The sequence below is a fragment of the Anabrus simplex genome, chromosome 11, assembly GCF_040414725.1.
Source record: "Anabrus simplex isolate iqAnaSimp1 chromosome 11, ASM4041472v1, whole genome shotgun sequence".
In the NCBI taxonomy this organism is placed as follows: domain Eukaryota; kingdom Metazoa; phylum Arthropoda; class Insecta; order Orthoptera; family Tettigoniidae; genus Anabrus; species Anabrus simplex.
In genome coordinates this window covers 115,283,807-115,302,197 of record NC_090275.1, presented here as the reverse complement: position 1 = coordinate 115,302,197, position 18,391 = coordinate 115,283,807, and the positions used below count along the sequence as shown (strand labels likewise).

Below are 18,391 nucleotides of genomic sequence, written 5' to 3'. Positions count from 1 at the left end.
TAGGTGTAGACATTGATCTTTTCATGCTGACGCAGCATACCACGTGAACGTGACGTCACAGCCATGTGCTCTTGTTTAGTTAACAAAGCCACTTGCTTTTTTGACAGCTGTCGCCTTGACGGACACTAACCTCACTTTAAAGGACAATAGAGCGTCGCTAACCTCACTGCTGCCATCTTGACGGCGGTAAACCTGAAGGCTGCCACATTATGCATGTTATAGTGCGGAATTTAAAATCCAACAACAGAACATTACTAACCTCACTCTTGCCATCTTGATGGGCTTAAACCTTACTGTTGCTACCTTGGTTATACGCTTTTGTGTTAGTTTACTGTTAATCGCTAAGCTGTTCGCATCATCGAAGTAGAGAGTAACAAATGTCGAGTAGATTTAAAGAAGAATCTGTTAGCAGAAGATAAAAGTCCGTCATGGAAAAACCTATTTCTTGGTATAATTGCGAAGAGTGTGGAAAAGCATTTTCCCGAAACTACCACAAGAGACGTCATGAGATATCATGTAGGACAATTTTTCAATGCATACATTGTAGAAGAGAGTTCAAGAACGCATACAACGCTCAACGTCATGTAGCCGCGTGTAATGTACCTTCATCGGGAACAAAATACAAAGAGCTCGACTATATTCAAGCGAACACTGATTTATGTTTAAAACGTACACCTCTACGAGAGATTTTTAATTCTCCCTTGTTGTCTAGGCCTGCTACAAGTTCTGTTACTAAGCACAAACTTCAAGATAAAGAGAGGCAAGATCATGATTATGATAATAAGGATAATGATGTTGATCGAAACAGTAGTAAAGGGAAAGTAGAAGAAGAAGAAAATCTTAATGTTTCATTGCCATTACAGCTTGATGATTTTACTTCATTTATTAAGCCTACTATACATTCTGTCGCAGTGCAAACATCTCAAGAAGAGATACAAGGTAAAGAAGAAGGAAATTTCAACGCTTCATCGCTATCGAAACAAGTTAAGTTTGTGCCTAGAAACGCTACTGCTGAAGCACGTATTACATCTAAACAAGTCCCTACACATCAACTGTCTGTATATAGACTCAAAGTTCACAACAAGCCTCTGTTACCCTATGTAGATATAAGATGCTGTAAAGACCCCAACGTACTTGTGAAACGTTTACAGCTGCTAAGAGCCTATCATGATGCTGGTTATACACAGTACAAAGAAGATAATTTTGAAATAGAGCATGAATTACGTCGTGTAGGTATTATTAAGTAAGCGCTTACCCTCACCTAAGTCATCCATCTGTAGTATATAGTCGATCGAGTAGCTATATTCGTATAGATTATTTCCCAACATTCTCCCTTCCTTAGGGTGTTAACTCCGCCTGTAGTTGTAGAGCCGGTCTCAAGCCCGGATAAAGAGAGGAGAGGCACCCTAGACCTTTAGCCCATTAGCCCATTAGCCCTTTATCCCTTTTGCCTATTAGCCCTTTCGCCCTTTTGCCCATTAACCCTTTAGCCTATTAGCTCTACAAGGAATGTGCGGTAATCTAATCTTCTTAGAACAAAGGTATCCCCTGACATGTTCTAAACACACGTTGTATCGAGTACAGTGTTCGGTTCAACTTATTTAGTGTTCTAAACATTCCAATCCATGTTCCGATCACATGATAAAGTTAACGCCATAGAGTGCAGTGTTCGATTCTAGTCTTGTTATGTTTCTTTTGTGATTTGGAAGTCTAAACATGCATAATGACGACATCACTGCAGCACATGCTTACTCTAGCTATCCCGATGCAGGTTTAAACTTGTTCGATAGAGCTATGCCTTAACAAAAGAGGAGGCCTTAACAGCTAATGTATAGCCGCTATTGTTTAAAGATAGCTGCTGTTAAGAAAAAGCACGTAGAATTTTTCAAATTACCCGCCACCACATTTCAAAGGTATGAGGTTTAGTGCTGTAAAGATACCTGCAAGTAGTATAATACAGGGATTCTGCTGCCACCGCCACCGCAGGCTCCCAGAGGCCTCCACCACCACCACCACCACAGCCAGAGGCCTCCCAGAGGTCTCCTCCACCACCCGCGGGAAATTTGAGTTTGTAAACAAAGCCACGTGCTTTTTGACAGCTATCATCGACAACAACGCATGGCTAACCTCAGTACTGCCATCTTGACGGGCCTAAACCTCAGTAGTACCAACTTAACCTCACAAGCGCGAGATAAACAAAGCCACGTGTTTTTTGACAGCCACGTGCTTTTTGACGGACAACAACGCATCGCTAACCTCAGTACTGCCATCTTGACGGCCCTAAATCACAGTAGTACCAACTTAACCTAACTAGCGCGTGGTAAAGAAATCCACGTGCTTTTTTGAGAGCTGTCATCCGCCATATTTAAAAAAAGAGCACCGTGCTGCTCTCTTTATCGCAGTAGCTGTAAATTCGTCACCTGTCATCCGCAGTGCTGCCATCTTAACGGGATTAAACCTTAGTGCTACCAACTTAACCTCACTAGCGCGAGATAAACAAATCCACGTGCTTTTTTGACAGCTGTCATCCGCCATCTTTAATCTATAGAACACAGTGCTGCCCTCTTTAGCTACTTACCTTTGAAATGTGGTGGCGGATAATTTGAAAAATGGTTTTTGACAGCAGCCATCTTTAATCTAGAGAGCACCGTGCTGCCCTCTTTAGTTAGATACCTTTGAAATGTGGTGGCAGGCAATTCCACATGACAGCAGCTATCTTTGAGCACCTTGCTGCCCTCTATGTGGTGGTACGAAATTCTACATGCTCTTGTTTGGAAACAATCTCACGCGCTTTTTTGACAGCCGTCATCCGCTATCTTTAATCAACAGAGCACAGTGCTGCCCTCTTTAGCTGAAATGTGGTGACGGCAAATTCCACGCGCTCTTGTTTGGAAACAAAGCCATGTGCTTCTTTGACAGCTGTCATCCGCCATCTTTAATCAACAGAGCACCGTGCTGCCATCTTTAGCTAGATACCTTTGAAATGTGGTGGCGGCAAATTGAAAAATTTCACGTGCTCTTGTTTGGAAACAAACTCACGTGCTTTCTTGACAGCTACCATCCGCCATCTTTAATCAACAGAGCATAGAGCTGCCCTCTTTAGTTAGACACCTTTGAAATGTGGTGACGGCAAATTCCACGTGCTCTTGTTTGGAAACAAAGCCATGTGCTTTTTTGACAGGTGTCATCTGCCATCTTTAATCAACAGAGCACGGTGCTGCTATCATGCGGGCAATTTCGTCAGCTGTCATCCGCCATCTTTAATCCACAGAACACCGTGCTGCCCTCTTTATGGCTACTAACTTAAGCACGTAGTAGCGGGCAATTTGAAAATTTCTGTTAGCTATCATCCGCCATCTTTAACCAAGAGAGCACCGTGCTGCCATCTTTAGCTAGATACCTTTGAAATGTGGTGGTGGATAATTTAAAAAGAAAATTCTACAGCAGCCATCTCTCGACGACGCTAGTTGCATAAGATGGTGGCTATACGTGACTCCTTAAGGGTGCTTACGCAAGATGGCTGCTATACATAGGTTCTTATGAGACGCCCTTGGGATGCTTGCGCAAGATTGCAGTTATACATGACTCCTTATGTGATGCCCTAGGGAAGCTTGCTCAAGATAGCGGCTGCTCTTATAGGACGGCTTAAGTGTCCTTGCACAAGATGGTTTGAGACGCCCTAAGGATGCTTGCGCAAGATGGCGGCTATACAAAACTCCTTATGAGACGCTTTAAGGGTGCTTGCGCAAGATGGCTGCCACTCTTATGAAGAAAGCTAGCTTAGAGGCTAACATGTCTTGCTAGTTCGATTCATTAAATTTAGGGCTTAAATGCAAAATGTTGAATACCTCGAAAACGGTGCACCGTAGAGCAAAACGGTCAAACTTTTTCTGCCTAATACTTAGGTTCTCAGTATGAGGAACAAGAAAACTATAGTCTAATGATGGGATCAACGGTTCGGTTCCTACTTAGGCCCTTTGATATTTGCTCTGTTTTAGCTTGTATTGAAGCGAGTCTTCGTAACATGATCAGGTCTAGCTATGGTAGAGAGTATAACGTACTGTGTTGGTTCGATTTATTAAATTTGGAGGCTTAAATGCAAAATGTTAAATATCTCGAAAACGGTGCATCGTAGAGCAAAACGGACAAAATGTTTCCGCCTAATACGAAGGTTCGTAGTATCAGGAAGAAGAAACAACATAGTCTAATGATGAGATCAACGGTTCGATGCCTACTTAAGCCCTTTCGCAATGGCATCTATCTATTTCTACAAGATGGTAGCTGCTCTTATGACACACAAGATGGCTTGAGACGCCTAGGGATGCTTACGCAAGATGGCGGGCACAAAATGGTGACTATACATAGCTCCTTATGAGACAGCCTAGGGGTGCTCGCACAAGATGGTGGCTACTCTTATGCAGAAAGCTAGCTTAGAGGCTACTGCGCAAGATAACGGCTGCTGTTATGCATGCGGTGGAGAGCAATTTGAAATTCTATGTTCTTAATTAATCAACAGAGAACCCTGCTACCCTCTTTAGCTGAAATGTGGTGGCGGATAATTTGAAAAATTCTTTTGACAGCTGTCATCTTTAAACAATGGCGACTATACATAGGCTGTTAAGGCCTTATCATTCTCCTCCTCCTCCTCCTTCTCTACTTCATCCTCCTCCTCCTCCGCCTCTTATGTCAAGGCATAGCTTTATATCGAACAAGTTTAAACCTGCATCGCGAAGGCAAGCGTGTGCAGTGATAACATTATTGTGCATGTTTAGACTTTCGAAACACAAGAAGAGTAGAATCAAACGCTGTACTCGATACAACATGTGATCAGAACATTGATTGATGTGTTCAGAAAACAAAATAAGTGATCAAGACTAGAATCGAAAACTGTACTCAATACATCATGTGTTTAGAATACGTCAGGGGATACCCTTGTTCTAAGCAGACCAGATTGAAACATAACAAGACTAGAATAGAACACTGTAATCGATGTTGTTAACTTCAACATGTGATCAGAACATTGATTGATGTGTTCAGAACACAAAATAAGTGATCATGACTAGAATCGAACACTGTACTCGATATAACATGTGATCAGAACATTGATCGATGTGTTCAGAACACAGCTGTCATCGACAATAGAGCGTCGCTAACCTCACTGCTGCCATCTTTACGGCGGTAAACCTCGAGGCTGCCACCGTATACATGTTATAGCGCGGAATTTAAAATCCAACAACAGAACATTGCTAACCTCACTCTTGAAATCTTTACGGCGGTAAACCTCAAGGCTGCCACCTTATGCATGTTATAGCGTAGAATTTAAAATCCAACGACAGAACATTGCTAACCTCTCTGCTATCATCTTGAAAAGTTCAGTGTTCCAAACACTATTTCGAAAAAAACGTAACTCATCGCACGTCAGGGATTTTATTAGGTAAGACGTAACCCCTAGGTTCCATTCCTTGTTCTGAACATAAAACCATTTACCAATAAATATTAATTTTCTACACTTAACAAAGTACAAGCGTTCTTGCTGATAGCGATCGATGAGGTTGTTGCCCCTTTAGCCCTTTATCCCATTAGCCCTTTAGCCCATTAGCCCTTTTGCCCATTAGTCCTTTAGCCCATCAGCCCTTTTGCCCGTTAGCCCTTTAGCCAATTAGCCCTACAAGGAATGTGCGGTAAGGAGGAGGAAGAATCCTTTCATCCTTTTTGCCCTTCTGATAAGATGTAACCCCTGGGTTCCATACCCTATCACGATTTTTTTTGACTCAGCATTTTGCGTAGTAGCCCTCGTCTGCACAAGCTACGTGCTTGTAACCCATGCCAACAGATTGACTGATATTTCATGTTACATGTTTATGCGATAACTTGTTCGACTGATTTTCACACAAGACGAATGATGGAAGGGAAATAATTTGATGTTGTACTTTTGCTATATCGTTTACCGAGCGAGTTAGCTGCTCAGTATGGGTACAGTGTGTTTTTGATTTTTACACTAGGCAAATCATTGAAGTTGTAGTTTTGCAATATTGCTTACTGAGCGAGTTAGCTACGCGATATGTACACAGTGTGTTTCCATAGTTTTTGATTTTACACTAAGCAAATCATCAAAATTGTACTTTTGCTCTGATCACATCAAACAATGTTCTGATCATATGTTGAAGTTAACAACATCGATTACAGTGTTCAATTCTTGACTTGTTATGTTTCATTCTGATCTTCTTAGAACAAGGGTACCCCCTAACATGTTCTAAACACATGTTGTATTGAGTACAGTGTTCGACTCTAGTCTTGATCACTTATTTTGTGTTCTGAACACATCGATCAATGTTCGCGGCATAGAGAACAAATCTTGTGTTATTAGTTTTACTGACGCGTAAAAGCATGTACATACAAGAATTACATCGAGAAAGCAAAAGTACGGAAACATCACTACAAGTAAAATCATTCATGATAAAACTAGTACATACAAGATGTAAATAAATACTGTAGAATTGGCATATTCTTTTATTTTAGATTAGGTATTACCTTCTCCACCTACTCCTTCCTCTCGAAGAAGAATAAGAGCAAGAAAGAAGATGTTGATTAAATTCGTAAGTATGTTATCGTCTAGCACAGTAAGTATGTTGGGAAGAGATTTTTTTATTTTTTTCCTAAACAGTGCTTGATTCTAGTCTTGCAATGTAGTGTACTACAACATCGCACTATAGTATGTGTATATATGTTGTTTTGAACGGTAGTATGTATTCAAGTCTAAACTTGCACGCTCTCGCTTTGCAATGCATGTTCGATAAATATGTACCTTGGCAGAGTCAGTAAAGGAAGTTATACACATCAATTAATGTTCTGATCACATGTTAAAGTTAACAACATCATGTGCAGTGTTCGATTCTAGTCTTGTTATGTTTCAATCTGATTTCCTTAGAACAAAGGTATCCCCTAACATGTTCTAAATACATGTTGTATCGAGTACAGTGTTCGAATCTAGTCTTGATCACTTATATAGTGTTTTGAACACATCAATTAATGTTCTGATCACATGTTAAGGTTAAGAACATCGAGTTCAGTGTTCGAATCTATTCTTGATTACTTATCTAGTGTTTTGAGCACATCAATTAATGTTCTGATTACATGTTAAGGTTAACAACATCGAGTGCAGTGTTCGATTCTAGTCTTGCTATGTTTTAATCTCATTTCATGTTCTAATCACATGTTGAAGTTAACAACATCGAGGGCAGTGTTTGATTCTAGTCTTATTATGTTTTACAATCTTGTTTTTTGCAATGCATGTTCGATAGAGGTGTACCTTGAAAGAGTAGGAAGAGTTCGATTCTAGTCTTGCTATGTTTGAACCTGATTTAATGTTCTAATCACATGTTGAAGTTAACATCAAGTGCAGTGTTCGATTCTAGTCTTGTTATGTTTGAAATCTTGCTTTTGCAATGCACGTTCCATAGAGATGTACCTTCACTGAGCAGGAAGAGCAGCTCAGTAAGTATGTTGAGAAGAGAATTTTTTGTTTTTCTAAACAGTGCTTGATTCTAGTCTCGCAATGCTGTGTTCTGCAACATCGAACTATAATACGTGATTCTAGTTGTAATAGGTTTTTAACAGCGGTATGTGTTCAAGTCTAAAAATGCATCACTCTAGTTACGCGATATGTATAAAGGTATTCTCAAACATGTCGTATGTGTTCTATTCTAGTCTTGAACACTTATCTAGTGTTTTGAACACATCAATTAATGTTCTGATCGCATCTTATGGTTAACAATATCGAGTGCAGTGTTCGATTCTAGTATTGCTATGTTTTAATGTTCTAATCACATGTTGAAGCTAAGCAAACAATAGCTATCTTACGCAAGCTAATCAAAACTGTAGTCTTGTTTTCTCTTAGAAAAATCGATGTTCTGATCATATGTTGTATCGAGTACAGTGTTCGATTATATTCTTAATCGCTTCTTTTTAAATTGTCCGCTACTACGATCAAGAGCGCAGCACGGTGCTCTCAGATGGCGGATGTGGAATTTGCCGCCACCACATGTCGAAGAATAAAGATGCTAACACGATGCTCTCTTGGCAGCTTTTCAAGTAAAAGCTAATCGTTTCTGCAGATATAATCTTCAAGTATTCGATAAAGCTATGCCTTAACAGAGCAGGGAAAAGGAGGTTATAACAATCGCTATCTTACGCAAGCCGTTCAGAACTGTAGTCTTGTTTTCTTTTAGAACTAAGTTATTGCTTGACATGTTCTTTTTAAATTGTCCGCTACTACGATCAAGAGCACAGCACGGTGCTCTCAGATGGCGGATGTGGAATTTGCTGCCACCACATGTCGAAGAATAAAGATGCTAACACGATGCTGTCTTAGCAGCTTTTCAAATTGTCTGCCACCACATTTCAACTAAAGATTGCGGCACTGCGCTCTCTTGATTAAAGATGGCGGATGACAGCTGACGAAATTGCCCCGCATGAGGCCAGCACGGTGCTCTGTTCATTAAAAGTTGGTGGATGACAGCTAACGAAATTGCCCCGCATGAGGGTAGCACGGTGCTCTGTTCATTAAAGATGGTGGATGACAGCTAACGAAATTGCCCCGCATGAGGGCAGCACGGTGCTCTGTTCATTAAAGATGTCGGATGACAGCTAACGAAATTGCCCGCATGATAGCAGCATAGTGCTCTGTTGGTTAAAGAAGGCGGGTGACAGCTGTCAAAAGAGCATGTGGCTTTGTTTCCAAACAAGAGCACGTGGAATTTGCCGCCAGAAGAAAGAGGGCTACACTGTACCCTGTTGCTTAAAGATGGCGGATGATGGCTGTCAAATAAAGCACGTGGGTTTGTTTCCAAACAAGAGCATGTAGAATTTGCCGCCAACACATAGAGGGTAGCACGGTGCTCAAAGATGGCTGCTGTCAAAAAGCATTTTTAAAATTATCCGCCACCACATTTCAAAGGTATCTAGCTAAAGATGGCAGCACGGTGCTCTCTTGATTAAAGATGGCGGATGATAGCTAACAGAACTTTTCAATTTGCCCGCTACTACGTGCTTAAAGTAGTAGCCATAAAGAGGGCAGCACGGTGTTCTGTGGATTAAAGATGGCGGCTGACAGCTGACGAAATTGCCCGCATGATAGCAGCACGGTTCTCTGTTGATTAAAGATGGCGGATGACAGCTGTCAAAAAAGCACACGGCTTTGTTTCCAAACAAGAGCACGTGGAATTTGCCGCCACCACATTTCAAAGGTATCTAGCTAAAGAGGGCAGCACTGTACGCTGTTGATTAAAGATGGCGAATAACGGCTGTCTAAAAAGCGCGTGAGTTTGTTTCCAAACAAGAGCATGTAGAATTTGCCGCCACCACATAGAGGGCAGCACGGTGCTCAAAGATGGCTGCTGTCACGTGGAATTGTCTGCCACCACATTTCAAACGTATCTAGCTAAAGAGGGCAGCACGGTGCTCAAAGATGGCTGCTGTCAAAAAGCATGTTTCAAATTATCCGCCACCACATTTCAAAGGTAAGTAGCTAAAGAGGGCAGCACTTTGCTCTATAGATTAAAGATGGCGGATGTCAGCTGCACGTGGATTTGTTTATCTCACGCTAGTGAGGTGAAGTTGGTAGCACTAAGGTTTAGGCCCGCCAAGATGGCAGCACTGCCGATGACAGGTGACGAATTTACATCTACTACGATAAAGAGGGCAGCACAGTGCTCTGTGGTTTAAAGATGGCGGATGACAGCTGTCAAAAAAGCACGTGGCTGTCAAAAAGCACGTGGATTTGTTTATCTCGCACTAGTTAGGTTAAGTTGGTACTACCGAGATTTAGGCCCGTCAAGATGGCAGCAGTGAGGTTGGCGATGCGTTGTTGTCTGTCAAAAAGCACGTGGCTGTCAAAAAACACGTGGCTTTGTTTACCTCGCGCTAGTTAGGTTAAGTTGGTACCACTGAGGTTTAGGCCAGTCAAGATGGCAATACTGAGGTTAGCGATGCGTTGTTGTCGATGACAGCTGTCAAAAAGCACGTGGCTTTGTTTACCAATTCAAATTTCCCTCGGGTGGTGGAGGAGACCTCTGGGAGGCCTCTGGCTGTGGTGGTGGTGGAGGAGGCCTCTGGGAGCCCGGTGGTGGTGGTGGTGGCCGCAGAACTGTCCAATTATACTACTCCTGCACGATGCAAAGCTAGCTTTCTTCATCAGAGCAGCCACCATCTTTTGTGAGCACCTCTAGGCCGTATGATAAGGGGCTGAGTATAGTCACCGTCTTGTCGCTGCTACCTTGCGCAAGCACCCCTAGGGAGTCTCATAAGAGCAGCAGCCATCTTGTGCAAGCGCTCTTAAGCTGTCTCATAAGAAGACATGTATAGCCGCAATCTTGTAGAATTAAATAGCTGCCAATGCCAAGGGGCCTAAGTAGGAATCGAACCGTCGATCTCATCATTAGACTATGTTCTTATGCTATCATGTTCCTGATACTGAAAACCTAGGTATTCGGTAGAAATTTTTTGTCCGTTTTCGAGATATTTAACATTTTGCATTTAAGCCCCAAATTTAATGAATCGAACCTGCACGGCACGTTATATTTTCTACCATAGCTAGACCTGATCATGTTACGAAGACTTGCTTCAATACAAGCTAAAACAGAGCGCATGGCAAAGGGCCTAATTAGGAACCGAACCGTTGATCTCATCAATAGACTATGTTCTTATGATAACATGTTCCCCATACTGCGAACCGAGGTATTGGGTAGAAAAATTTTGTCCGTTTTGATCTACGATGCACCGTTTTCGAGATATTTAACATTTTGCATTTAAGCCCCAAATTTAATGAATCGAACTAGCACGACACGTTAGCCTCTAAGCTAGCTTTCTTCATAAGAGCAGCAGCCATCTTGCGCAAGCACCCTTAAGGCGTCTCATAAGGAGTCGTTTATAGCTGCCATCTTGCGTCCGCCATCTTGCACAAGCATCCTTAGGGTGTCTCTAGTCATCTTGTGCAAGGACCCTTAAGCCGCCTCATAAGAGCAACCGCCATCTTGCGCAAGCATCTCTAAGGCGTCTCCTAAGGAGCCTTGTATAACCGCTATCATGCGCAAGCCTCCCAAGGGCGTCTTATAAGAACCTATATATATAGGCCATCTTGCATAAGCACCTTTAAGGAGTCATGTATAGCCACCATCTTGTGCAATTAGCGTCGAGAGATGGCTGCTGTAGAATTTTTCTTTTTAAATTATCCGCCACCATATTTCAAAGGTATGTACCTAAAGAGTGTAGCACTGAGGTTTGCGATATAAGTTGGCGGATGGCAGCTGACAAAAAGCGCGTGAGTTTGTTTTCTAAACAAGAGCACGTGGAATTTTTCAATTTGCCGCCACCACATTTCAAAGGTATCTAGCTAAATATGGCAGCACGGTGCTCTCTTGATTAAAGATGGCAAATGACAGCTAACAGAACTTTTCAAATTGCCCGCTACTACACTTCATAAAGAGGGCAGCACGGTGCTCTGTGGATTAAAGATGGCGGATGACAGCTTACGAAATTGCCCGCATGATAGCAGCACAGTGCTCTATTGATTAAAGATTGTGGATGACAGCTGTCAAAAAGCACGTGGCTTTGTTTCTAAGCATGAGCACATAGAATTTTTCAAATTGCCGCCACCACATTTCAAAGGTATCTAGCTAAAGAGTGCTGCACTGAGGTTTGTGATGCAAGATGGCGGATGACAGTTGTCAGAAAAAGCACGTGAGTTTGTTTCCAAACAAGAGCACGTGGAATTTGCCACCTCCACAAAGAGGGCAGCACGGTGCTCTCTTGATTAAAGATGGCTGCTGTCACGTGGAATTCAAAGGAATCTAGCTAAAGAGGGCAGCACGGTGCTCTCTGGATTAAAGATGGTTGCTGTCAAGAAAGCATTTTTCAAATTATCCGCCACCACATTTAATTGGTAAGTAGCTAAAGAGGGCAGCGCTGTGTTCTATAGATTAAAGATGGCGGATGACAGCTGTCAAGAAAGCACGTGGATTTGTTTACTGATTCAAACCTGGCGCTAGTGAGGTTAAGTTGGTAGCACTAAGGTTTAGACCCGCCAAGATTGCAGCACTGTCGATGACTGGTGACGAATTCGCAACTACTGCGATAAAGAGGGCAGCACGGTGCTCTGTAGTTTAAAGATGGCGGATGACAGCTGTCAGAAAGCACTTGGATTTGTTTACAAATTCAAATCTCGCGCTAGTTAGGTTAAGTTTCTACTACTGAGGTTTAGGCCCGTCAAGATGGCAGTACAGAGGTTAGCGATGCGTTGTTGTCTGTCAAAAAGCACGTGGCTGTCAAAAAACACGTGGATTTGTTTACTAATTCAAATTTCGCGTTAGTTAGGTTAAGTTGGTACCACTGAGGTTTAGGACCGTCAAGATGGCAGCAGTGAGGTTAGCGATGCGTTGTTGTCGATGACATCTGTCAAAAAACATGTGGCTTTGTTTACAAATTCAAATCTCCCGCCAAAATTCAAATCTCCCGCCAAAATTCAAATTTCCCGCGGGAGGTGGAGGCCTCTCCCGAGAGCCGGAGGCGGAGGCGGCGGCCGAACCATCCAATTATACTACTGTTGATGTCCAACAATCTATTCTTGCTGCCGATTTCCTCAACGATAACGCACTGCTAGTTGACATCAAACACCAACAGCTCTTTGATAGTACTACCAACTTTTCAACAATCGCAACTTCAGCACAGAATTCAACCACTGAAAGTATACTCCTGTTAGCTCCTCATAAAAAATATATGCAGCCAGTCTTAAGGAATATCCAAACTTGCTTCGAGACAGGGCAACCTATTGTGCGCCAGATATCCATTTTTTCCCACACCATTTCAACAGTTGGCCATCCAGTTACAGCTAAAGCTCGGCGTTTGCCACCTGACATGGTAGCCGAGGCCAAGATGGAATTCCAGCAGATGATACATCTAGGCATCTGCAGACCTTCCAACAGTCGTCTTCATTTAGTACCCAAGGCCCATGTGGAAATTACAGGGCTCTCAATGCAATTGTTGTTCCAGATCGGCACACGATTCCACACCTGCAGGACTTCAACAGTTGCCTCTCAGATAAAATAATATTTTCCAAAATCGACTTGATACGTGCGTTTCATCATATTCCCATAACAGAAAATGATATACCAAAAACTGCTGTTATAACACCCTTAGGTTTATCTCAATTCCTCAAATTCCGTTTGGAATTCGCAATGCATTCCCAATCATTTGAAAGGTGCATATACTCTGTCACAGAATAAATATACAGTTGAACCTGCTTTATACGTAACTCTGTTCTACGTAAATCGTATTTGTACGTAATTTCCTTTAATCCCGGCAAAATATAATATAAAAGCGCGTTAATTATACCTTATTTATACGTAATCCGTTTATACGTAATTCGCTGTTATACGTATTAAGTGCCAGTGAAAGTTTTGCGCAATTGCAATGAGAATGTACTTCTTAAAAAGAAACTACTGTACTTACGAAGTTTCGTCTTTGCCGGCGTAGGTGGAAGTAGAGCGATCGGGTTTCGGTGCTGAAACAGAACACAGAGTTTCGCCGAGTGACATTGTTGGCTCTTTCTTACTGGCGGCTTAACAAAGGCGAGTCCCATTCGTTCCCCCACTACCTTCGTCGTTTTTGACACGCCGCCAAAGATTGAGATACATGATAAGCAAAGTGGGCGGTTTTGGTGCGGAAACAACATAAAATACAGTAAATTTGTTTGAATGTGAGAATTTCTTTCGTGAACAACAGCAAATTTCAAAGTATCGTCGCCATAAGACCTATCATTCTCGGTGCGACGTAAAGCAACTTGCAAAAAAAAAAAAAAAAAAATGCAAAGTGCATTATAGAAAAATGCTGGTTCAACATTGAATAACACTGAGTGATGGAGGAAACGAACCTCTCTCCATTAATTTGCTACAAGCCATGGATTTTATTTCGGCTGCTTGAAAGCAGGTCTCATTCTACACAACCAGCAAATGTTTCCGCAAAGCTGGTGTCTTTCCAGAAGAGGCTGCCTCTAATGATCATTATGGGGACGAAGTTTTGTCTAACAATGAGCTAACGCTACCGGAGGGTATAGAAGTCGATACTTTTGTGCTTTTCGGTAATAATCTGGCTGTATGTGGAGAACTAACCGGATGAAGAGATTATTGCTGATCTATGCCAACAACGCGGCGCTTAAATCTTGACTCCTAAACTGAGTGAAGTGTTAACCCTCCGTTGGTCGCGCCTCATTTCTTAACGCCGCTGGTAGCGGGTGAGCGGAGCGCTCACCATTAATATAATATGATTTTTGAGGCCGTTATTGTTATTATTATTGGTGTTATTGTTTTAATTTTGATACTTTTTATTCTTTAATTACTTTTTTGTTGACAGGTTAAGTTAAGTACAATATTCATTGAAACAGAATACACATAATTATGCAAACACCATGGTGACTTACTCTCCTACGGAATAGCAAACTTTACAGCGCTGTACAAAGCCCTCAAATATTTTTCGTATTGCTGCCAATTTATCGACGGATTTCCTTTCATTTCTCGTCTGAGCATCATCAAATCGGAGACATCTCAAGAGTAAGTAAAATCTCCGGTATGACATCACTAGGCGAAATATGTCTGTAGCTGTCCCATCCGTCGCCCACACTGTCTTCCCGTTCTGTGTAACACGTGTGACACCTGGTGGATGAATCACAATGTTTCTTTCCTTCCTACGTTTGTTGGGGCTAGAGTGATGAATATTCCACAGAGTAATGTTGTTACGACCAACGTATTGAGGATCAGACTCGACTGGCTGACCAGGAACGGCTTCGTCCACAGAAACATCAGATGCGCTGTCGTGATCGCTGTTGGCGGGTTGCTCTGTATCTGAGTACTCAGAATCTTCATTATTGCATTCAGCTAAGAGAACTGCTTCATGATCCGACTCCTCTAATAACCAATTACAAATCATGAAATCTTGATTCATGACTTGTAGGCTAATATGATAGGAATAATGCGGAAGTTGGAAAAAATGTAACGCCAATGGTCGCGGGTGAGAGACTCGCTCACTTATAGTGCACTGTGGTCATTAACGGTTGCCTGGCTGGTAATGAAAGTCGCGCCGCACCCTGCAACATTGTTGGACTTGCTCAGAACATTCCAAAAGTCAGCTACTCGGTGATTAAGAAGTATAGTGCTACTTAGCTTCGCACGGCACATCTTAAAAGAGGAAAGTGAGTGCCGCGACCAACGGAGGGTTAAGTGCAATCGGAGTGTGTAGGCGTTACATCAGTGCGAAGAGTGGTAGTGAACATGCTTTGGATTCATTACTAAGTTTGCTAAAGGAGATTTATACTCTAAATGCAAAAAAAGTGAAACAAGCCAAACTCTCTGGACCAAGTTCAAAATAATATTTCCTGTATTCATTTATTTATTATTTGCAAGGATTTACACATGTAGGTCTATTCCATTCGTTTTTTAGTAAATATGTGATGTATTGTGTCTGATTTCTAAGTAATTCTGAGTTAAAAGTAGTTTCTTCTCTTCCCCTTGATATACGTATAAGTCAGGTTCAACTGTACTTACCAATGACAATGATTATGTGTGGAAGAGAGAAGTCCACTCCAATAGTAGATTATTCAAAGGCGAGGATCTAGTGTTAACTTCATGATTCAGCCCTCCTTTCCATGTCTTACGAAATGAGCCACACCATTAAACACAAATGGATAATTGCAGATAATAATAATCTTAACAAGGTAATTGAAGAAAATGAGTAAGTTAATATCTTGATAATTAAAATAATATTTGTAGATGAATAATTAGTAGGATGAAATTGTTTCGGGGAAATATAATAATCCAAAGGTGAGGTACTTCAATGCTATTTTAAATATGACTACAACAACTTATTATTCCCAAATGGGTTAGTGTACCTTATCCGGAACCTCAAAATCATAACAGTCTTTGTTAAATAGGGAAAGGTAGAATAGTGAATATTTAAGTTTACTGCTTAAACTTGCAAGACCAGTAGGCAACAAATAATAGATTGACAAGCATAAAAGGTAATCAAATGGGATTATCATATAAATGTGGCAAGTTCGCAGAATCAATTAAATGGTCATCAGTCAACCATGCCTTCCATCAGCAACACTCGAAGACCGTCTTTATTTTAAACAAGAGAGAGGCCAAAAGAATCATCAAATAAATGTCATAATCCGGCAACAAGGCATAACAATAGGCAAGGCAAAATAGTATAGAAAACTAGCCTCACGGCCACTAATCATTTTGAGGTTTCGTTTACATTCGAGAAGAATACGTCGAAATGTTGTAAACTTTTGGGGTTACTCTCAGAAATAAGGCGATCACATTATACCTTGAATAAACTTTAACCAAGAATTAGAACAATAATATATAGACTTTAAATCTTACTAGAAATGATGTTTACCGAAATAAGGTTTTCAGTTTTAGCAGTATTTAAGGATTCCTAACAGAATAATTTATGAATTACATGTATATTTTACCTGCCAATTGGACGGCCACCGGAACCAGTCTCACACGCCATTTTGATTTAAACATACAAAGGTTCCGAATTCGATACTTACCTGGTTAAACTGAAATTGAAGTTGGTTACAACATGGGCATAAGAAAAATGATTTGCCCAAAATTAAATAATAGCAGAAAAATTAAATAATGGCGGCTAGCGCCGATTTAAAGAGTAAGGTATTTCAATCATGAAACCGATATTGTTTTCTATCCTGGTTAGAATTCTTCTCTTGCTGACATTTATTTTTGCCACGAACACCAATTTGCATCAGACTCCACATCCATCTTGACCTAGACTACCAAAGTCGTTCGTCTCTTGTCCACTTCAACTATTAGCTTCATTGTCGGAGTTCAGATTGGCAGCCGCTAGGAGCGCCACCAAATTGATGAGGCTTTAGTAAATAGCTATGCCAACAGGCAGCCTTGCGATGCACACTAGTCTATTCTTCGAGATCTGGACTTTGTTTTCTGTTACATGGATGACATCCTCATAGCATCTGAAAATGACCTGGAACATGAACGCCACCTTAGAATCCTGTTGGAACGTTTATATAAATATTGCATCAATGTGAACCTAATAAAGTGCATTTTTGAGATTTCTGAAATTTCATTCTTAGGATACTGTGGAACATCCGCAGGTATGAAATCCCTTAACAATCGTGTTAGAGCTTTTCTTTCTTTTCCACCACCTATCAATATCTCCGAACTCCGTCGATTCCTTGGTTTGGTAAACTTCTATCGTCGTTCACTACCCAGCACAGCTGCAACTCAACATTTGCTGTACAATCTTTGGAAAGACACGAAAAGTGCGACCGCAGAAAAGGTCACTGGATAGCAGGGGCAGTGCAAGCCTTCGAATATTTGAAGCACGAAATCGCAAATGCAACCTACTTAGATCATTCGTCATGTACCCTACCTCTGGTATTGATGGTCGATGCTTCTGATTTCGCCATGTGAGCATCCTTGAATCACATTCGTAATCAGAAACTAGACACCTTAGGATTGTACACAAATACTCTACGTGGGACACAAAAGCAGTACCTATAGCACATATGACCGGAAATTGCTCCCGGCATATTCAGCAATTCAATACTTCCGTTGTTTGCTGGAAGGTAGGAACTTCACACTTTATACAGACCACAAACCTCTTGACATTTGCCTTCCAGCAACGTTCAAACAAAGCATCACTGGACTATATTAGACAGTTTACTACTGACATAAGGTACCTTCCCGGCTAGGACAATATTCCAGCTGACTTCTGTTCATGCATCTCATCTATTTTAGTTCCATCACAATTATCATTTGACGATGTAACCCAAACACAATTAGTCGACCAGGAACTTCATTACTGCAGTAAATGATACTTCACTCGTATTCAAAAATGTGTTTTTACCATCGGGAAACGAGTTAATTGTCCGGCCATACTTACCAGAACAGTTACGCAAACAAGCATTTGACGCACTACACAACATGTCTCACCCAGGCATCAATGAATTCGTCCGGTTAATACAAGAACGGTACATTTGGCCATCGTTCCAAAAAGATGTCAGATTATGGGCTGAAACTTGTGTACGATGACAGCGTTCTACACTGGTACATTTGCTATAGTAAATCGACGTTTCTCCTACATCCACATCGACATCGTAGGGCCTATTCCTCCATATCAGGGTTTTCACCACTTGCGATCGCTTCTCCAGCTGGCCAGAGGCTTCGCCATTCAAGGACAACACAGCTAAAACAGTAGCCTAGGTTCTTCTCCACACATGGACAGCTAGGTTTGGTGTACCGTCTGTCATCACTACAGATCGAGGACAACAATTCGACTGTTCGTTATTCAGCAACCTTAC

At 41.5% G+C, this 18,391-nt stretch overlaps 1 protein-coding gene across 1 annotated transcript in view; it reads right to left on the bottom strand.

The window, feature by feature from the left end:
- Positions 1-15,584: 15,584 nt before the first annotated feature.
- LOC137502723 (uncharacterized) overlaps positions 15,585-18,391 on the bottom strand; it is a 134,163-nt gene continuing 131,356 nt past the window's right edge. The window contains exon 5 of the transcript XR_011018847.1: positions 15,585-17,052. The gene's annotated coding sequence lies outside the window, so the exon portion shown is untranslated. The remainder of the gene's footprint in view (positions 17,053-18,391) is intronic.